The sequence below is a fragment of the Dendrobates tinctorius genome, unplaced genomic scaffold (assembly GCF_039654945.1).
Source record: "Dendrobates tinctorius isolate UK_male_01 unplaced genomic scaffold, ASM3965494v1 ptg000422l, whole genome shotgun sequence".
NCBI lineage: Eukaryota > Metazoa > Chordata > Amphibia > Anura > Dendrobatidae > Dendrobates > Dendrobates tinctorius.
Window position 1 is genome coordinate 1,703,464 of NW_027362086.1, and position 23,205 is coordinate 1,726,668.

Below are 23,205 nucleotides of genomic sequence, written 5' to 3' on the forward strand. Positions count from 1 at the left end.
ATCCTTGTCTTCTCTTCTGATCTACCGTCTCACAGAAGAAGTGTTCCTCTGGTTCTCCAGCATCTGTGGGAGAATAACCTTTATGCTAAATTCGAAAAATGTATCTTTGAGCAAACATCCTTACCCTTCCTGGGTTACATCATCTCCGATACAGGACTAAGGATGGATCCCGAGAAGGTGTCTGCTGTCCTCAACTGGCCCCGACCTGGCGGAGTGAAGGCTATTTAGTGATTTCTCGGCTTTGCAAATTACTACAGGCAGTTCATTCCCAATTTCTCCACCGTAACCAAGCCTATCTCATCGCTCACCCGTTAAAGGTACCTGCTCCAAGGTTTGGACTCCGGAAGCAGAGGACACCTTTCTTCTCTTAAAACGCTCTTTTTCTGCGTCTCCTGTATTACATTGTCCCGAGGCTAATAAACCATTTACTCTGGAAGTGGATGCTTCTTCTATGGGGGTCGGTGCCGTGCTCTCACAGAGGACCTCGCAGGGTCGCTTGGTTCCTTGTGGCTTCTTCTCCAAAGCATTTTCGGCAGCGGAGCGCAACTATACCATCGGAGACCACGAGCTGTTGGACATTATACTTGCGCTGGAAGAGAGGCGATATCTCCTCGAAGGTTCCATACATCCGTTTGTAATTTTCACCGACCACAAGAATCTGGCCTATCTCCAATCCGCACAGACACTTAACCCTCGTCAGGCCAGGTGGTTCCTGTTCTTCACTCGGTTGATTTCGAGCTTCGCTTCCGGCCAGGCGACAGGAATGCCAAGGCGGACGCACTTTCTAGGTCATTTCAGCCTGGGGATGTGGAGGAGGAACCAGAGTACATTGTGGATCCTTCTAAAGTCATCACTGTGGCTCCTTTAAAGTTGACCGTCCCGCCACCTGGTAAGACCTTTGTAGCTGAGAGCAACAGGAGGAAAGTGTTACTCTGGGGACATTCTTCCAAGTTGGCAGGGCACGCCGGAGTAAAGAAGACTTCCCTTCTCATCACTCGCTACTACTGGTAGCCCACCCTGTGCCAGGATATTAAGGACATCGTCGCCTCATGCCCTTCCTGTGCCAAAAACAAAGTTCCTCGACATTTACCTCATGGTACCCTCCTTCCACTTCCAGTTCCGTCTGCTCCTTGGCAACATATTGCCATAGATTTCATTACCGACCTTCCGAATTCAGCTGGTTGCACTGTTATTCTCGTGGTTGTGGATCGGTTCTCGAAGATGGCTCATTTTGTCCCCCTGTCTGGTCTACCTTCAGCTCCTGAGTTGGCAAAGATTTTTATTGAGCATATTTTCAGACTCCACAGATTTCCTCGGCCCATCGTATCCGACAGGGGGGTTCAATTTACTTTACTTCTCGCTTTTGGAGGGCGCTGTGCGGACTCATGAGGGTGTCACTGAACTTCTCCTCGGCCTACCATCCACAGTCCAATGGTCAGGTGGAATGGACTAATCAAGTTTTGGCTATCTACCTTCGACACTATACCAACGCCAACCAAGATGACTGGGTATGTCTGCTCCTTGGGCAGAATTTGCCTTTAATAATCACTCCAGCGAGTCCTCAGCTAAGACTTTTTCATTGTCTTTGGGCAACATCCGGGCATGCCTCTTCCAGTGTCTTCTGCCTCGGGGGTACCAGCGGCCGACTCCTGGTCTCAAGAGTTTTCCAAAATCTGGGAGGACGTTAAAAAATCACTTGACAAAGCATCAGGAAGGATGAAGAAACATGCCGACAAGAGGCGTCTTGACTCTCCTCCTTTCAGTCTGGGTGACAAAGTCTGGCTCTCCTCGAGATATATCTGACTCAAGATGCCATCTTACAAATTGGGTCCGTGTTACATTGGCCCTTTCGAGATTCTAAGACGAGTCAACAATGTTGCTTACAAATTGAGGTTGCCTGCCTCGCTCCGTGTCCCCAACGCCTTCCATGTGTCTCTGCTGAAACCTGCGATTTTTAATCGCTTCCATTCTGCCTCTAGTTCAACTCCTCAACCTGTTAGTGCTGAGAACACGTTTGAAGTAAGAGATATTCTAGATATTAAAAAGGTTCGTGGAAGAACTTTTTTCTTAATTGATTGGAAGGGTTTTGGCCCTGCGGAGAGATCCTGGGTGCCATTGGAGAACATCGATGCAACCCGGATTTTAAACAGGTTCCTCGCCAGCTGGTGTAGGAGGGGTTGTAAGGAGGGGGGTACTGTTACCACCACTGGCCGCTCTCCCCCTGCGGCTGGTCGCGCCACTGTTACCTCTGTGCCCGCTGCTGCCCGCTCATCCGTTCCTGTCCTTCGGTCCTGCCGTGCTCCCCGCACTGCTGGAGGCTCCAGGACTCGGCACTTGCGCTCTGGCACTCTTGGAGGGTGGCCACGCCTCCTCCAAGGTCCTGTAGCTTCTCTGATGTCCTGACCTGGGTGGCCACGCCCCTTCCCAGGTCCTTTATACACTTGGATATCCTGACCCCGTAAATCCCAGCAGCCAATCTGGGTAAGGTAGGGGTTATTTGAACCTGCTTCCTCTTTTCTCTGGCGCCTGGTTATTGTTTAAGCTCCTGCTTCTGTGACCCAGGCCCGTGTCTATATTCTGTGTGCACTATCTGCACGTCCGTGTCCTTGCTCTCTGCCTGTTGCTCTGTTGTGCCTCCTGGCACAAGCTCAATCCCTGCACTCTGCCTGTTGCTCTGTTGTGCCTCCTGGCACAAGCTCAATCCCTGTACTCTGCCTGTTGCTCTGTTTTGCCTCCTGGCACATGCTCTCCTATACTCCTGTGCTCTGTTTGTCCGTTCCTAGTGCTCCTGTGTTTGTCAGTCTCCTCAGTTATCCTTCTGTTCCATGTCTCTCCCGCTATCTGAGCCGTACCTCTTGGTACCGGCTACCGTGGTTTTAGAGAGCCCTAGGCCTGTCCCTGACGATCCTTGTATAGGGGTCGGTTTTCACTAGGTCGGCTCGCCCTGGGCAATCTGTTCCACGGCCCAGAGGGTCCACTCTCATAGCTCGCCTCACTGAGGCGTTACACTTTGACTAGTGTAGGAGTGGTCCACCCTTGACTACTGATCGCATTTTCTTATTCAATCAGAAATATTGAGGATGAAATACATACAGTATAAAAAGTATCAACAATAGATGTGTAAGAAAGTTCAACATACTGATGGCAAAAATTAGAGATGAGCGAACTTGTTTGGAAAACATTCACCAATCTCAAATTCGGCACGAACGTAGCTCATTTGAATTCGTGGATCATTTTTCCTCAAAGTTGGCTAAATTTGGACTTATTCCATAAATGATCGCATTTCCACTAATGCTTATGTTAGGACTTTGGCTAGGATATGTATGCCAAGCAGGGGGACATGTTTTATGAAAGGAGCGGGGTGGGTATAGGTTTGAGGAGCGATGGACTGTAATTTTTTTTTTCAAACTTAATGTGTGTAGAGTCTGGCAGCAAATCAGGGCGCAGAAACCATCCACAACGTCCAGACAGCTTCTGTCATTGGCTGCCGAAGTCATATAAAAAGTGGACATGTTGTATTGCTGGTGACATTGTCAGTGTAACAGTGCAGAGAGGCTGCTTCTGCTGCTGCTGTGAGAAACTGGTCACCAACTAAAGACTATTGGACCAATGCCAGTAGAGTGGAGTTGTGTGCTCTATGGCAGTGGTCCCCAACCTTTTTTGCACCAGGGACCGGTTTCAAGCAAGACCATTCTTCCATGGCCCGGCAGGGCGGGGATGGAGGTGTGGCAGGGGCGGGGCTTTGGTCATAAGGGGGCAGGGCTATGGACGCGGTTGTAGTGTAGCAGTGCATACTTATAATTAAATAACATTTATAATGTGACTCAACTCACCATAGGTTTTGAATAAGTGCTCCATCACCCCCTTCTCCCCATCATTGCCTTCACCCCATCACTCCCTTCTCCCCATCATTGCCTTCACCCCATCACTGCTGTCTCCCCATCATTGCCTTCACCCCATCACTCCCTTCTCCCCATCACTGCCTTCACCCCATCACTGCCATCTCTCCATCATTGCCTTCACCCCATCACTGCCATCTCTTCATCATTGCCTTCACCCCATCACTCCCCTCTCCCCATCATTGCCTTCACCCCATCACTGCTGTCTCCCCATCATTGCCTTCACCCCATCACTGCTGTCTCCCCATCATTGCCTTCACCCCATCACTCCCCTCTCCCCATCATTGCCTTCACCCCATCACTCCCTTCTCCCCATCATTGCCTTCACCCCATCACTGCCTTCACCCCATCACTGCCGTCTCCCCATCATTGCCTTCACCCCATCACTCCCCTCTCCCCATCATTGCCTTCACCCCATCACTGCTGTCTCCCCATCACTGCTGTCTCCCCATCATTGCCTTCACCCCATCACTCCCCTCTCCCCATCATTGCCTTCACCCCATCACTCCCCTCTCCCCATCATTGCCTTCACCCCATCACTCCCTTCTCTCCATCACTCCCCTCATGGCCTTCTCCTCATGTCCCCATCTCCTCCAGGGCCAGGCTACACAAACACAGACCAACACACACACACACACAAACACACAGACATACATGTACACACACATTATACATACACACACACACACACACACACCACCTCTCTCCTCTCACCTGCCCGCCGCCCGCGCTTCCTCGCTCTGACACAGCAGCGGCCGCGCTCCTCTCTGTGTCAGTCAGAGACAGGAAGCGCGGGTGGCGGGCAGGAAGCTGGACGGGTCCTTGCAGCTCCGCTCCTGCTATTCCCTCTTGCAGGCAGCGGAGCTGCTTGGTTCGCTCCCTGGCCGCCGCTAAGAACTGCTGCGCGCCGCCCCAGCCCCCGCTACGCCACTGACCGCCCCTGGCTCCCCTTGTGTCCGCGGACCGGCAAGGGCACTGCAGCGGCCCGGTGCTGGGCTGCGGACCGGCGGTTGGGGACCCCTGCTCTATGGGATGCAAACTTTTCCAGCAAGGGCCACTGTTGTGTTTTGTTAGATATTTGCTTGTTGTGTTTTATTAATGATTTACTTGGTTGTCAGTTCATACTCAGGAATCAATGTTTCCATTTATTGACAGCAAGCAGAGAAAGGCGTGCAAGCTGGATCTTATGTGTACCTAGGGCTGGACAGGAGATGGATTTCTTTACATTTACCTATAACATTCTGTTAATCTCATCTGTATCTCAGTGTCTCAAGCCATTGTATTTCCAACAATTAGGCCCATTGTGTGGATAGTAGACCCAGGGGAGCCGTCACTACAGGGAGTCTCACATGCAGTCCCAAGTGACCAGCTTTTGGAATATATTTCATTCTTTGAGCTAAAAGCAAATTTTTAAAAGGGAGGGTGTGTACACTTCTGCCTATTCAGAGGGCTGATCCCTGGGTGGGGTGAAGGAGCCACATGGTTAGTCAGGGAGGGGAGAGTGACTTCAAAGGGAGTGGCTCAGGGATGGTGTCCTTGAGGTCATGGACGGGTGACCTATGGAGTTTGGAGATCAGATGTTGGCTGCAGAGGTATCCATGAGCCAGGGGCAGACACTTGTGTCTGTGCCCCCCCCACCTTTTATGGCGACAAAGATATAATATATATATAGCCACACACACATACATTTATATACAGTGTATTACATAGTCTCCTTTATTATGTATATAGCCGTCCTTTATTACACAGTGCCCTCTCTTGTTATGCACAGCACCGTCCCTTATATATCGGATTATATAGCGCCCCGTCTTTATTATATACCATCCTGTCTTGTTAGATGTATAATGCAATGACGGCTGATGGAGCATGGGAAAGCTTCTTTTCTAATGGAGAAGCTGATGGATCGGTAGTCTGGTCATCGGCTGCTCCATTATCAGTCATTTTATATCTAACAAGAGAGGAGAATATGTAATAAAAGAGGGCACTGTGAATAACAAAAATAACAAGAAAAAAACTATGTAAGAGACAGCACTGTACATAACAGCAGAGGAATGTAATAAGGGACGGCACCATATATAACCAAAGAGGATGGTATTATAATAAGGCACGGTGGTATACATTATAAAAGAGGAAACTAGGCAACTAAGGACTGTGCTATACTTAATAAGTGAGTGCACTATATACTTAGAGACTGTGTTATACAAAATAAGGCTACATTCCTGTATCAAACACCAAATTCATTTTATATGCATATTCCATATCTAACATCTTACTCCACCTCCCCCTGTTCGTAAGCCCATTAAAAGTCCCCTTCCTCCCATCACAATCCCCCACCTCTATCATTGGCTTCTCACTCACCACCCCCATCATTGCCCATTCCACCACCACCATTGTCCTCTCCACCACAACCATCATTGCCTTCGCCCCCACCACCTCCATCATTGCCTTCTCCCCCACCTCCCCATCATTACTTTTTCCCCCACCACTCTCATCATTGCTTTTTCCCCCACCACGCCCTCCAATATTGCCCATTCCACCATCTCCATCATTGCCTCCTCCTCCTCACCCACATCATTGCCCTTTCCGCCACCACCATCCTTGTCCTTTCCACCTCCCCATCATTGCTTTCTCCCCCACCACCCCCATCATTGCTCTCTCCACCACCTACACACACACATACACACACACCTCTGCACATTCCCCCTGCAGGCCGCAGGCATGCAGACACACACATATAGACACACCACTCACCTCTTCACATGTTCCCCGCAGCCACAGCACATCCCTGCAGCATCTTCGCCACCGGCAGCATTCTCTCTGAAAAAGCTCACACTGAATGATGATGTCATCCAGCCACACTGCTGTTTCAGACAGAAAGCGCAGGAAGGAAGCAGGACTGATCCCTGCAACTCTGCTCCACTGCCATTTTCCCCTGCATTGCTCCCTGCCCGCCGCACATGATGGCAATCTGGCCAGGGCCCCCTCCCGAGCCTAGGGCCCAGATAAACAGGCAAGATTGCCCTTAGTGTTAGCCCCCATGCAGGGCCCCCCTCCACCTCTGGGCCCTGATGCAGCCTCAGCAGCTGCACATGCGGTATGTCCGCCCCTGCCATGAGCTATGGCATTGATATCCATCATCTGGAGGATCATAGGCTGTAACTGCACACTATACCGACTGGAAATACCAAAAGCTATGGGCCAACCAAAAGTTGTGAGACAGTGGGTATCACCTGGTATGGGGCAGTTGGGAACTTGTGGACGGAGGACATTGTATTTTGGCCATCTACCTGGATTTGTCATACAACCATGGTCGTAAGGAATAAATATAGTTGCGTCATTAACCTGCCTAAGTGATTATTACAACCCACAACCTTCAGATCTTCACAGGCTAGGATACTTGTACTGTATGCTAAGTGGGGGGACATGTTTTATGAAAAGAGGGGGTGAGTGTTGGTCAGAGGACCGTAGGACTATTTTTTTAATGTGTGTAGAGTCTGGCAGCCAATCAGGACTCAGAAACCATCTACCAGACACTAGGACTTCTGTCATTGGCTGCCGAAGCCACATGTTCCTCTCCGTATAAAAAGTGAACATGTTGTTTTGCTGACGCCATTTTCTCAGCATAACAGTGCAGAGAGGCTGCTCCTGCTGCAAATTGTCATGTAGTTTGATAGGATCCTGTGTGTTAATAGTGTTGTTTAGACAAGATTCCACATTTCCAAATCAAAATCATTTGGGCTAATAAAAACCTATTGGTAGGTCAGTTTTAGAATTAAATGAACCCAGTAAAAAAATCAAAACAAAAAACAACTGTGGGATTGCACTTTTCTTGCAATTTCATGGCACTTGGAATTTTTTTCCCATTTTGAGTACACGATATGGTAAAACCAATGGTATCATTCAAAAGTACAACTCTTCCCACAAAAAACAAGCCCTCACATGGCCATATTGACAGAAAAATTAAAACGTTATGGCTTTGGGAAGAAGGGGAGCAAGAAACGAAAAAGCAAAACCGAAAATACCTCTGCTCATGAAGGGGTTAATCAAAATCGTTTGAGATAATATTACTTTTCAGGCACCAGTCCAAATTTCCTAATCAACTCATTTGTGCTAATATTAGTGTAAAGGTAGGAGTTCACATTTCCTAATCAAAATTGTTTGGGCTAATATTGTTGTGCAAGCACATTATCTCAGCAGCAACCAAATTTTGATTTGTTAATTTAGTTACAGGTGACTGACAAGTCTGGGCCTAGGGTTGTGAAACAGCTGCCTAGAGGGGAATGGTGCAACCAATATGAGTGGGAAAATGTGAGGTCGTGGTGGAAGCAGGAATAGGTTTGATGTTCGATATGTATGTGGGTTAGCTGGTAATGCTGCTGAAAGCGCTTCTAAATAAACACCGTCTTGTCCTATCTAAAGACAACTGTCAACATCTGTTACTGGACGGGCTACTTGACTCCCTTTCTTTGGCAGCAGAGCAGTATGCCTTGTAGATGAGGACCAAAGGATAGCAAGCTCTGCATCAAGTGACATATCTTCATCTTCCTCCAGCTTAACATCACACACAGTACAATCTTGAGAGGTGGCACCCCAATTACCCTGATATCCCCATGTGTCACAATTCTCCAACTGCCCAATTGACTGTGGTAAACAACAGATGGGTAAGTCTGTAGAGAAGTTCACACATTCCATTCCCTGGACATCAGAGATCTGCTACAAAGATTCACAGAATCCAGAGGAGGAAAACATTTGCACTGATGCCCCAAATTTTTTCCAGGTGGATCTGAGGTTGGACAAGGTAGGTTCCGAGCAGAATCCAGACACTCGTACCAGATGTAAACCCCTGGGGTGGAGGTGATCCTGATGAGACTCAGATACCTGATGCACATGCGGACTGCACTGTGTTGTCAGGGCAGGAAGAGGAGGAGGGTGACTCTTAGGCAAGGAGTGGGAGAACAGAGCAGATGACGATGAGGTTGTAGATCCCACTTGGTGTGAACCCAGAGCCACGCAGTTAAGTAGCTCAGCAGAGGAGGTGGAGGTTATATTGCAGCTTGCCGCACAGACACGGAGTGATACAACCACAACAAGTGCTGCATCCTCGGCCACAACTCTGGCTGTGGCCAGCAGTGGTCGTGAGTCTGCAGTTCACAGGAGCGGCAAGGGTTGCCTAGCTTGGGCCATTTGAGACCGCATAGTATGACCCAACTAAAATTATCTGCCAACTTTGAAAAAAAAGTGACTCAGTAGAGGCAAAAATTTCAATAATTTGGCTACTACATGCATGAACAAGCACATGCATGATCAACACATGATACTCTGGGAATCTCATTGTGTAAAAAGTCAGGCTAGAGGGCCTTGCCAACCAGTGGCCATCCCATCAACCACTTCTGCTGCTTCTTCTTCATCACTGTTACAAATGTTCTCACACAAGTCTCGGGCCACTGAACCTCCACTTGTTTACCCCCTACAGTCAGGGTGAGTGAAAGCCTGTCAGCAGTTACGGAAGTGGACATGCCTGCTGTTTTGGTTTCACCGAGCACACATCTTTCTCAATCCACCATAACATCTCCGCCTGCACCGCACTCACAGTTCAGCAGTTAGTCCTGTTAACGCTATTACACCCTCTCTCAGCACAGCAGTCAGCCCTCGGTCCCGCATATGTGGTCATGTAAAAGAATATAAAAGAATATTTCCTCCTACACATACCAAAACTAAGAGCTTAATTCCACCATCTCCATGTTGGCCGTGGAAATGCTGCCTTTCTGCCTAGAGGATACAGACGGTTTCTGAAGGCCATCGCAGTCGCCAAGTACCAGTTGTCATTACTTCTCTAATCTGTGACTACGCTACACCAGCATGTCCCAGACAACATCAACTGTTCCTTGAAAAAATCTTTGTCTGCCAGGGTGCATTTCATCAGTGAAACTTGGATAAGCAAATATGGCCAGAAACATTACATTTTACTGACTGGGCACTGGATGACTCTGGTGGCTGTGAGGGCATGTGGACAAGAGTCTGCTCCACAAGTCTTGTAATCACCAAGGCTTGCGGGACAGACCTCCGTATCTAACGGTTCCTTCACTGCTTTTGACTCCTCCATCTCCTCTAGGGCTTCCACATGCGCCCCTTAACCTCTCCTTTAATGAGACCCATGTTCCAATAGTGCAGAGAGTATCCCCCCACCTCTGTACTACACAGTCAGGGCTCACCGCAATCAGGCAATGTTTAAATTAATATGCCTTGAAGATCACAGTCACACAGCTCAAGAGTTGTGGACAGCTATCTAGGCTGAGTTTCAGCAATGGCTGTCTCCACTGAACCTGGAGCCAAGTAAGGCCGTGTGCAAAAGCAGTGTGAACCTGGTGGCGACCCTACTCCCAAGCAACCTCACCCACATGCCTTGCATAGCTCACGTCCTCAACTTGGTGGTACATCAATTTCTACGCCATTATCCTTGTCTGAATGTGCTGCTGCAGAAAGCACGGTCGCTGTGTTCTCACTTCTGCCGTTCGCACCCCACAGGTCAACGACTTGCATCACTACAGAGGTCTTTCAGCCTACTGGTTAGCCATTTGATATGTGATGTGCTGACACTGTGGAATTCCACTGTCCATATGTTGCAGCAAATGTGGCAGCAGTGATGAGCTCTGGTGTAGTATGTGGCGCCCCTGAGGGTTCAGTCGCCACAGAGGTACTGCACCTCCTCCTGAGGTGTGGTACCCCACCTTTCAGGTAAGGTGGAGACACCTGACCACACTCCAACACCTGCATCCCACACAACATCGTAGTGTAGCAAAGCACCTTTGGTGGCTCCCTGCTTGGAACACGAAGAGTGCTGGGAGGTGGGTGGAGCTTAGTTGCACAAGAGAGCGGGAGATTATTAGGACTAGGTCAGTCTGTGAGAGGAGATCCCCTGAGTGGGATGGATGGAAGGAGGTGCTGCAGCAGTCTCCTGTGACCTGGAGCTGCTGGCACGGGAAAGAGATATAGAAAGCCTGATTCTCCAAAAGGTTTGTATGGAACGTAAGGAGAAGAAGAGAACTAAGGACTAAAGTCAGAGTGGAACCCTTCCTCAAGTTCTAAGTGCATGGCCGGGGTCCGGTCCCCGAGGTTGTATGGATACTAATGGTCCTGCAGCAGACACCGGAGGAATAGAAGTTGTCACCACTTTATTCCCACTTAAGACTTGGGGGCACAACAGCAACGTGAGTGAGCCGGGACTTGGTAGCTAGGAGTCCCCGAAGCAGGCTACAGCTGTCTGCCGTACAAGTAGAGTTCAAAGAAACATCTTAAAGGAGGAACTTGGGTTTAACACACAACCACAAGTACTTCATTACAAGCGCTAGAAAGGAGACGTTCAGGAAAGGCATATGTTGGTGGAGTGTTGGAACGGAGTACTTCATCTTGCCTGGAGGTTGGCTGAGCCCCTGACCTGGAGGACACAGCACCGTGGCGGGCACCTGTATGCAAAACAGATTGTGAAGCTTTGGAACTACATGCCCTGGTGTCCTCCGCTTATTCCTGCGCCAACCCACTCAGCACTGCTACATCTCTGTGCTTAACACTGCACCATCTACTTCTCACTATCTCCTCATTTGCCAACCTCATCTACTCTGCCCTGGGACTACAGCCCTACCTGTGGAGGGCTACAACATGATTGCTGCACCACACCATCTGTCCCAGAGAAGCAACCCTGTAGCGCTGGTCAAACTGACCAGAAACCACAGGTGGCGTCACGAATCATCTCAACAATCCCCATCACACTACCCCTTTTACATGGACGCCCAGGGCCACGGACTGGGTCACCCCTACTGTGACACTTCCCTCTGAGATACCGGCCCGGTATCGAGTACCCCACGGCACTGGCGGGCGATCCATAGTATGTACTTTAGCATAGTCTGGGCCAACATAGTACACACTTGGTGCAAATAACGCTTACAGAGTGGGCACATAAGAAGGAATTTTGCATCCTTTTGCACAGTTTCAAAATGTCTACTAAAATGGTTAGCACTGACGATGCCATCATCATCATCACTATTCTGGTCATCTGCATGCTGGAGCACACTTTGAATTGTCTGCGGGAGGAGGTGTTGATCCTAGAAGAAGAGGTGGAAGCAGAGGAGGTTGCAGAAGGGATAACAATATTTCCAAGTTCCAGACTGTCATCGCACAGGCGGGTGCCATGGGAGGGTGAACTATAGCGATAGAGGGAGGCTCATTGTACCAGAATTACTGGTTCGTGAAGGTGCTGGAGCCGAGCAACAAATAGAGGAAGATGAGGAGGAAGAGGTGATTGGGCGCGCAACAGTCAGGAGAAAAGAGGATAATGATCCCCACTCTGTTGTCTGTGGTTGGTAGTAGGGGACGGAGTAAGCAAGCTTGAGTATAACCCTGCCACCAACACATCATGGACTTGGACCTCATGGAAGCGCTCAATACATGAGCTCCTTCTTGCTGCACTATCTACAACATAATACCCATATTGTTAGGTTTAGAAATAGTGCTGACTACTGGGTTGCCACTCTGTTGTTCCACTGTGCAAGAGTAAATTCTGCCAGATGTTTCCTCCTGGAAAGGGACGGGTGCATGATGGAGTATCGAAACACGCGTGTAGACAATCTTAAGAGTGGTTTTCCCCCAAGACAGCAGTGAGGAACACAATGTGAATTGCAGTTATAGATTTCCAACCCTGGGAACTTCGAGTTGTCAATGCAAAAAACAGCAGCAACAGTGTAAGTGACATAAGCAACTTCTGTGAGTTGTTTCACACATTTTTAGACCAGCCCGTGCACCAACAGAATAGAGTACAAGTCTGACACATTGTGAACGAGTGGAGAGGATGGTGCAGGAGTATCTCAAGCTCAATATCAATGTCATCAGGGGGAATATGGACTCTCTCGCATTTTGGTCTTTAAAAATGGAACCATGGCCTGTGCTTACCTGTGACTCCTTGGAGGTTTTATCAAGCTGAGCAGTCCGCATTCTCACAGAACGTGTCTTCAGTGCTGCTGTCGGTGTCCTGACTGATAAGAGCATCAGGCTGTCCCCTGAAAGTGTAAACCACCTAACTTTCAGCAAGATGAACAAGTCATAGAACTGCAATGACTTTTGCATCCAAGTCTCTGACTGGGCAGACTAGCCAATGGTGTAGTTTTTAGTGTGCTGCATTGATCTCGAGTTATTGCAATCTGTGACACCTTTGTTGTGGCTTTTTGCCTGCTGCTGCTACTGCTGCTGATGTTACAAACAATTTTTTGAACTGTGGAGACACCAAGTTGTGTCTCCATCTGGTGGGTTGCCTGTAGTGGAAGGGTTTTGAGAGGCCCATTATAATATTTCTACTCTGGGGAAATTAATGCCACTTTACAGGTGTGTGCAAATAATGTTTTGAAATGTGGCCACTCCAAGTTGGGTCTCTGAGAGGCCCATTATACTATTTCTACTCTTGGAAAGTTGATGCAACTTTAGAGGTGTTTGGCAATAATTTTAAAATGTTTGGATTCCAAGTTGGGTTTCATGTGTGTTGCCGGTAGCAGTAGGGTTCCCAGACCACCAAGCCAGCACTTACTTTCAGTCAACTACCTGTGTTAGTATCCTTAAATGTTTCTAACACTAGTAGTCTATGAAGCTGGTATTTGTGCCACCTGAGTGTGACTGAGCAGAAAAGCAGTTTGAGCTGTTGCATGAGGCATGAGGTATCAGGGCTCCCATCACAGCAGGCTTATACCAGTCCCTCACCCACCTCGTATTAATTTAAACCTAAGTACAAAACTGTAAATGCTGGTCCAGACCCTGATACCTCATGCATGGCCCTTGACTGACTGCTGAAATGCCATTATCATATTTCTACTGTGGGTGAATTGATCATCAGTAATCTACCTTTATTACTATCCTTATATTTTTCTACCATTAGTGGTCTACCAAGTTGATATTTGTGCAACCTGAGTGTGGCTGAGCAAAAAAGCAGTTTGAACTGTTGCATGATGAATCAGGGCTCCCAGCAAAGAAGGCTTACATTGGTCTGCTGGAACAGACCCTGATACCTTATGCATGGCTGACTGCAGCTGTGACATTATCAAATTTCTACTGTGGGTCAGTTGATGATACTTTTCCTGTTGTCTGCCCCTAATTTTGGGAAATGTTTGGACTTTTAGTTGGGTTGTGTTGCCCGAATTTGGCAGGCCTCTCAGAGCACCAGGTCTACACCTGTCACTCATCCACCTGTTACAGATCAATGATTCAGCGAAAAATGCTGGTTCAAGCCCTTTCCCATGCATCCATGCTGCACAATTATACTATTTGTACTCTGAGTCAATTGATGCCACTTTTCATGGTGTCTGCCCCTAATTTGAGCTGCTTGTGAAGCTTTTAGGCCCCCCTCTTAAGGTGTTGTGTATGCTTTTGGTTTAACCTCCCATTAAATTCAATGGGGTTCGGTTATGTTCAATGAACCGTTCAGTGAACATTGGGATGTTTGCTGAACCGAAGCTTAAGGCTATGTGCATACGTGCAGAAATGTTGCGGAAATTTCTGCAACATTTCCGCAACTCCCGCCTGGGGTAAAAAGCATGCGAATTCGCATGCGTTTTTCCCACAAAAAACAAGCATTTTGCAAGCATTTTTCGCTTGCGCATTCCAAGCGATTTCAAGTATCGTTTGGAAATGTGATAGGATGTTAAAAATAATTTAAAAAAATTAAAAATATTGTTATTCTAACCTTCCGACGGCCCCCAATCTCCTCAGTGGCGCTCCCGGCATCTTCTGGTCCCAGTAATACTTTGTGCGAAGGACCTGAGATGACGTCACGCTTGCGAGAGCGCGACGTCATCAGTGATCATTCGCGCAAAGCATTACTGAGACCGGAAGATGCCGGGAGCGTGGTGAGAGGCAGGAAGGACTTTGGGGGCCGCCGGAGGGTGATTATATCTCTATTTTTTATTTTTATTCTATTTTTACAGGATTATGGTACCCAGGGCCTGGAAGAGAGAGTCTCCTCTCCGCCAGGCCCTGCGTACCATCCGCACTTGATCTGCTTACTTTGCACATGGTGGCCATAGCCACATGCGGAAAGTAAGCGGATCAATGCAGTCCTAAGGGTGCGGAATCGCCACGATTCTGCAAAAAGAATGAGCCTGCTGCGTATTTTTCCGCTATGCGATTCCGCAGCGGAAAAATCCGCAGCATTAGCACAGCATTGCAGACTCCCATAGGATTGCATGTGATGCATTTTCTTTGCGTTTTCACGCTGATTCCGCAGTGGAAAAACGCTGCGAAAACGTAAAAAAAGCGCAACGTGTGCACACAGCCTAAAGGATTCGCTCATCTCTAGTTAGAGTCCACTGAATATATACACTTCCATTGAATATTTGTGAAAAGTCACTAGAAACTTCAAAAACCCTGTTTCTATGTCCAAAAGCAAGGTGGCAAATAATCTACATTCATATTAAAAACTTGACTTCTATAGGATGCAGCTCTACTGTCCTTATATATGACATTTTCTATCTGTATACAATTAAGGATACCCATACCTGTACCAGCACTACTGGGCAGAGTGTCATACTATACTCTCTTTTACCTGATTCCAACAGCAGTAGCATGCTTATGAGCTAGGAAGGTAATATTGAATTTAACAATGTTTTAAACTACTTTAGTTGCAGACTTACAGATATCAAACTATTTGTATGAACAATTGGCCTAGTTTGCAAAGTACCATATATACTAATAATCAACTGAGCCACCCTGCATGTATTTACTCCATTCACTGCTAGCAAGCAGCCTGAATGATACAACTTCCCACCTCTGCTGCCTCTATTCTCTGCTGCAATATATCCAAATGGTACAACTCCATACTTCTGCTGCTTTACCATCTTGCTGCATATTTTAATGTGCTTGCAAAAGCTTTGGTATAATTCATTTGTTGCACTGTATGTAATACTTACTGCTTTAGATTCGTGACTGGGGCCTTTCTAGATCTTATCAGGTGGAAGGTGCTATAGTGGGTCGCCTCTCACACCCAGGGCAGCCAGGGATCTTTAGTTTGGGCTGCTGAACTGGAGGTGATGCAAGAGCAGCCTGGTTCCTAGAATCAGGTACCTGAGCAGTCTGAGTGGTACCGGTGGATGGAGGGGCAGTAACAGGTCTCTTTGGCTTGTACCTTTCGATAAACTCCTCCGGAATACGGTGGATATTCAGGGCGTACCACCCCCGAATTCCTTCATGCCGGGTGAAGGTCACATACTCCACAGGCTGCAGGTCTCTATCAGGATGCCCTCTCCTCAAATGGGGCTCCACGTCCCACCGGTTAAAGAACAGGTCGCTGATTCTTTTGGGGTCCGCAATAAATCCAAACCCCTTCTCTCTGTTTACATTCAGCACCTGCCCCCATCCAGCTGCATCCCGGGGACCATGATACCCAGCACGGGCCCTCTCCTTCCGGGCCAGATCCGGGCCCAGCACAGCCTTCTTTCTCTGCTCCCTCTCCCGATATTCCGCTGCCAGCTGTCGAATGATGTCCCGACATCCTGCCCAACTCTCTTCCTTCTCCCGCTCTTCCCGGAACCTGCTCTCACCCACGGCACCAGCATCCCGGTCCCAGACCAGATCCAGGATGACCTGGCCAACCGCTGCAACTGCGGTACACCCCAGGGCCTTCCCAGGTGGAGGAACATCCGACATACCTGGGGCCTCCTGGCGGTGCGGCCTCTGCTCCGATGCAGGCGGTGATGGAGCAGATGGTGGCTCCGGGTCCGCAGGTGTCTCTGCGGGGACCTACGCAGCCGCGTCAGGTCCGGGCGGGAGCTTCGCTTCCACTCCTGGGTCCTCCGGTAACTCCTTCGGGCAGGCGGCACTCTGCCGTACAGTCAGGGTAGAGGTATAGATCAGCGCTGCCCGGGGACAGTCCGGTGCGGTAGCGGCGGGTACCGATGGAGAGGGTACCGCTGGTGTAGGCCCCGCCGGGGCACGCTGCCGTCTCAGCCTCTCCAAGGCTTGCTTCTTCAGTTTGCAGACTGGCTGTCAATTCAGCTATTTCAGCTTCTAGTTGCTGGCGGTTCATTCCGGAGTTCGGGTTGGAGCCGTCAGCCATGGCACCGGGGGTTTGCACTTCCCTGCGCTCCGCAGGACTCCTTCCCTCACTCTCCAAAATGGCATTCTGGCGTTCTTCCTGCCTCGGCCCCTTTCCCGCCACTGGTTTCTTCTGCCCCTCCTTCCAGGAGCGGCGTCTTCTTCCAGCGCCTCCATACCAAGCCAGTATACGTACCCCTCGGGGGGTGGGCCATGTCGCTGTCACATAGTAATTCAGGCAGGGCAGGCCCAATACTCTTCTCAGCCTTTTCTTAGGACCTCCCATCTCTTCATGCCCTTCTTCTCCGCGCCAGCGGCCATTTCTAATGTCCATTTTACAGTCTATTTAATTTGGTCTTTTGCACATTTTCAAAAGTTGTAAATCCAAGGAGCACAGAACCCGATGGCATCGGGTCTCGTCATTCTGTTCGTGACGCCAAAATTGGGTCGCCTCTCACACCCAGGGCAGCGGGGTACCCGGTACCGGGCCAGTGTCAGGGGGATGTGTCACAGCAGCAGTGACCCGGTCCGTAGCCCTGGGCGCCCAATATCAATGGCGGTGATGTTACTAGTTTATTTAGATAGTTCGTGAAGCCACCTGTGGTGTTCGGCAAGCAAGATGTTAAGCCAACGCTGCGTGCAGATCCACTGGGCCTGATGGTGTGGTGCAGCAAAGATGGTGTAGCTCCCCACAGGTGGAGCTGTAGTCCCAGGGCAGTGTAGGTGCAATGGATGAGGAGAGGCGCAGAATGATATAGATGCGGGTACCCAGGTGTAGCGGTGCTGGAATAACTGGAAGACACCAGAGTATGCGGTTCCAAAGCTTTACTCACTGTTTGCAGTTCACACCACTGCCGGCCTCTGTGTTCTTCAGGTCAGGGCCCCAGCCAACCTCCAGGCAGGATAGGATTCTCCCCTCCACACTCCGCCAATATGTACCTTACTGAACGACTCCTCCAATGCACCTTTAGGTGCGAAGCACTCCAGTACTTAGTTACCCTGGAATGCCTCTCTCTAGGTGTTCCTAGTCTTTACTTGTACGACAGACAGCTGTAGCCTGCTTCGGGGACTCCTCTCTGCGTCCCGGCTTTCTATTCAATTGCTGTTGTGCCCCAAGTCTATGATGGGAGTAAGGCGTTAGTGGCTCATTACTCCTCCGGTGTCTGTTGCCAGACATAAAGATCCAATCAACCTCGGGGACTGGGCCCCGGCCTTTGCGCTCTGGACTGGAAGGGTTATCTCTCTTTCTCAACCTGCTTCCCATCGTCCTTCTATTCTCCTTCGTTCCGATCTGTTCTATCTCTCTTATGGAATCTGTAGTCTCACACAGCTCTCTTATCCTCTAGAGGAACTGGGTGCAGTGGGGAGGCTCACACAGATCTTTCATCCACTAGATGAACAGGGTGCAGTGGGAAGGCTCATATAACTCTCTTACCCACCAAAGTGTGCAGTAAGGGCCCCGTCACACATAGTGACTCACCAGCGATCCCGACAATGATATGAACTTGTCAGGATTGCTGGTGTGTCACTACATGATCGCTGGTGAGCTGCCAAACAGGCAGCTTCACCAGCGATCAGCACCAGCGACGACGAGCGCGCGCGTCGCTGTATACCTTATTTACAAGCGCACTGGTGCAGGGAGTTGATAACCAAGGTAAACAGCGGGTTTCTAAGCGCCGCGGCGCTTAGAAACCTGCTGTTTACCTTGGTTACCAGCTCCAGCTCGCTGATCGCTAGTCTCCCGCCTGCCACATGCAGTGATGCGTGCTGGCCAGCGGGAGACCAGCAATCAAAAAAATGTCCAGGGCTTTCCACAACGATCAGCGATATCCGGCAGGGGGGCCAGTCACTGATAGGTGTCACACAGCGATCTTGCTGGTGAGATCGCTGTTGCATCACAAAACTTGTGACTCAGCAGCGATCTCGCTAGCGAGATCACTGTGTGTGACGGGGGCTTACAGTAATATGACATGATGCATCGCAGCTCTACCTTTGCTGCCATGTGACATTGTAGCAGGAAATGAATGACAGGGTACCAGAAAGAATGTGGTACCAGAAAGAATGTGGTAATTTGACAAACACCAATTGCAAGGCATGGATTAGTGTACATGTGATACAAGGGGTTATCCAATGTCACAAAAAAAATATATATACAGTATATATATCAGGCACATAAATACATACACTTCCTGTGTGGGTTTCTCTCTTTAGACTTTTTTGTATGGACCCACACCTTTGATGCATAGCTCTAGTCTTAGCTCTGAAGACTACATACAGTATTCCATGATTTTCCCCAGTCCATCCTCTCCAGACTTTTCTGGTTACAAAAATGTCAGGTGACATTTTTCCTGTAGGTGTTGCAAAAGGAACGTATACCACTATATTACTATCACTATTAAGGTTTTTTTCAGCTTGAGTTATTGATTGATTCACTTTGTTTAAATAGATTAAAATTAAATATTATACATATATTGAAGACTAGATAACTTGTTTAACTATTGGAATACTATACTAATAAGCACTGAAATTAATTTAATGAAATGTACTTTATGGCAATGTATAAATGACTAACAATAAAACTATAAATATTTGTGATGTTGCTTTGATGTGCTTTTTTGACTCGTGCTTATAATGTGAACAGTAAAACATTAGGCTCTTTTTTTTTTTTTTTAAATTAAAGGTGGAACTAAATGGGTTATTTCCAGGCAGCACTAAGCAAATGAGCACCTGGAACTGAACACAAAGTGTCATGATCCAGGACGGGGTTTCGCTTTGGCCCATCCTGATCAGACTGGGGGTTAATTGTTCCGCCTTCTCTGGCAGAGGGCGGCTATTTAATGCTCACTGGACCTAGGTCCGGTGTCAGTTATACTCCTGCCCTCGGCTGAGTTAGTTGACCTTGTGCGTACGTGTGCCTTGTGCCTGATATCTTGCTTGCTTGTTTGGTTTTGATCCGGTTCTGTCCCTGTTACGAGTTCTGCCTGACCCTCTTGTACTGCGCTACCTCTCATGTATGACTCACTGCTTGTGACCCGACTTCTCTCTGCTCGTCCCCTTGGTACCACGTCGCCCTCTTGTGTATGACCTTTGGCTTTGTCTGACCACCCGTCTGTTTGTCCCTCCTGTGCCTCGTTTGCTCGTACTGTGTGTGACCTACGTTTTGCCTGACTCTGAGTTGTTGTATGGTGTCCTGTCATATCTGAAAGCAGGATGCTAAACCCCTCCCCCTTGCAGTCACATGACCATAGGTCCTGTGCCAGCTTGCTAACTTCAGCGTCCACAGGTCCTGTGCATCTTTACTTTCCGACGCTGACAGGATCCTGACACTGATAGTTTGAAGCACGCATTGTCACCTCTGCTGCCCTGCTCCACAGGTATCTTTTAGCACTGTTTATTAGGAGAGTAGATCAATATGTCATCCAAATATACCACCATAAAACGTCCAATGAAATCAGAGAACACATGATTAATGAAATTTTGGAAAACCGCTGGAGCATTGGTCAGCATGACCAAATTTTCAAACAACCCTTCAGTAGTGACAAAAGCGGTTTTCCACTCATCTCCATCCCGGACTCGGATAAGGTTATACGCTCCCCGTAGATCTAACTTAGAAAACCACTTAGCTCCGGACAACTGATTGTATAAATCAGGAATAAGTGGAAGGGGAAACGTATTCCTCACAGTTATCTTATTTAACTCACGAAAATCGAGGCATGGGCATAAACCATCGTCTTTTTTCTTTACAAAAAAGAACCCCGCCGCTACGGGAGAAACAGAAGGACGAATGTGTCCCTTACGGAGACTCTCGGAAATATATTCTTCCATCGCGGCCCGTTCTGGACCCGAAAGGTTATACAAGCTGGCTTTGGGCAATTTAGCACCTGGAACCAGGTCAACGGCACAATCAAATGGGCGGTGTGGTGGTAAAACCTCAGCCTCTTTTTCGGAGAAAACGTAAGTATAGTCTATCAGGCACTCCGGAATACCTTCCAGACGCACGGACGACACAGACACTGTAACAAGACATTTTTCAGAACAATAGGGACCCCATTTAACAATGTCCCGATACTCCCAATTAATTACAAGATTATGCAATTGTAACCAGGGGAACCCTAACACCAGTCCCGCAGGCAGGTTGTCCATCACAAAACATGAAATGTGTTCCTGGTGTAAGGAACTCACTTTAAGGAGAAACTCTTCAGTGCGAAACATAACGTTATTCTTAACCAGTGGTGTTTTGTCAATGGCAACAATGTGAATAGGAGTCTCCAACCTAACTGTCCCTAAGTTACACCTGGCCACCAAGTCCGAGTCAATAAAGTTCAATGATGAACCGCCATCCACGAAGGCAGAAGTGGATGTAGAGACATTCCCACAACAAAGTTCCACATGCAACAACATTTTAGAGAAGGCAGAAAAGGGTACCTGAGAGCCTGGGTGACCTCCATGACAATCACCCGGGCTCAGTCGCTTGTTGGTCAGTGGACCGGAGCGGCAATCCTTTTCCAATGTCCAGAATCGCCACAGTGAAAACAGAATTTTCCCGTGCGCCGTTGTCTCCTTTCATTTTCTTTGAGGTCGATGGTTCCCATCTCCGTGACTTCCAATGTATGACTGGCTCCCCTTCCTTGGGAGAATAACGGTCTCTCAATTTGCATCACTCCCCTCGCCCGTAGCCTGCGATCCATTCGGACGGCCTGTGTCATAGCCTCCTCCAGGGAGTCAGGAGGAGGGTGGAGAGCCAAGGCATCTTTCAGATGTTTAGACAGGCCTCTACGGAACAAACCCCGGAGGGCGGCGTCATTCCAGCAGACCTCAGCAGCCCAGCGCCTGAACTCTGAGCAAAACCAATCGGCTGAGTGCTTCCCCTGGCACACACTCATCACCATGTCCTCAGCCATATCCATTCGATCAGGCTCATCACAAATATGCCCCAGGGCTTCAAAAAATGCATCCTCCATTCTTCAGCCTGGGGTGGTGGTGGCAGAGATTTCTAATATGTTGGAACGGGAGATTCGGGAGGCTCAGTCTCTGGCACCTCCGACTAAGCTGGTGGATAAGCTTTTCGTGCCATCTCAGTTTCACCTCAAGGTCCTCCGGGAGTTCCATGACTCATTTCTGGGTGGACATCCAGGGATCTCAGCTACCCAGAAGGCTATTGCTAGAGTATTCTGGTGGTCTGCTTTAGCCTCTGATGTTGGGGAATATGTGTCTGCTTGTGATGTTTGTGTCGATGCAAAATCCCCCCATAACCGGCCGGCCGTGGAATTGGTACCACTGCCAATTCCTGAGAGACCATGGACTCATTTGTCCATGGATTTCATCACCAACCTTCCCCCTTCTAAGGGTAATACCGTCGTTTGGGTTGTGGTGGGCAGGTTTAGTAAGCAGGCACATTTTGTACCTTTGGCAGCTCTACCTAATGCGGAAACATTGTCCAGATTGTTCGTTGAGCATGTGGTGCGGTTGCATGGGGTACCCTTGAATGTGGTGTCTGATAGAGGAGTGAAATTTGTTTCCAGATTTTGTAGGGTTTTTCAGTTGCAGCTCCTGCCATCTCTGCGGATCCCAAATGTTTTCCATAAGGCCCTTTTGAAACCTGTGAGGTCCGGTGGGGAGGGATCATCAGCTTCCCCACCACTGGTTTTGGTAGACGGGCAGTCGGAGTACGAGGTGGAACGAATTGTCGACTCTAGGTTGGTCCGTCGTGCCCTTCAATATCTGGTACATTGGAAAGGCTACGGTCCTGAAGAACAGTCGTGGGTTCCTGCTCGATCAGTCCATGTGGATCGGTTGGTCCGGGCCTTTCACGCCAAGTACCCTGAGAGACCTGGGGGTCCGGTGGCCCCCCATTGAGAGGAGGGTACTGTCATGATCCAGGATGGGGTTTCGCTTTGGCCCGTCCTGATCAGACTGGGGGTTAATTGTTCCGCCTCTCTCTGGCAGAGGGTGGCTATTTAATGCTCTCTGGACCTAGGTCTGGTGTCAGTTATACTCCTGCCCTCAGCTGAGTTAGTTGACCTTGTGCATACGTGTGCCTTGTGCCTGATATCTTGCTTGCTTGTTTGGTTTTGATCCGGTTCTGTCCCTGTTACGAGTTCTGCCTGACCCTCTTGTACTGCGCTACCTCTCATGTATGACTCACTGCTTGTGACCCGACTTCTCTCTGCTCGTCCCCTTGGTACCATGTCGCCCTCTTGTGTATGACCTTTGGCTTTGTCTGACCACCCGTCTGTTTGTC

General features: G+C 48.8%; 1 protein-coding gene across 1 annotated transcript in view; it reads left to right on the top strand.

Moving 5' to 3' along the window:
* CSRP1 (cysteine and glycine rich protein 1) overlaps window positions 1-23,205 on the top strand; it is a 347,337-nt gene that overhangs the window by 178,177 nt on the left and 145,955 nt on the right. The window lies entirely within an intron of this gene.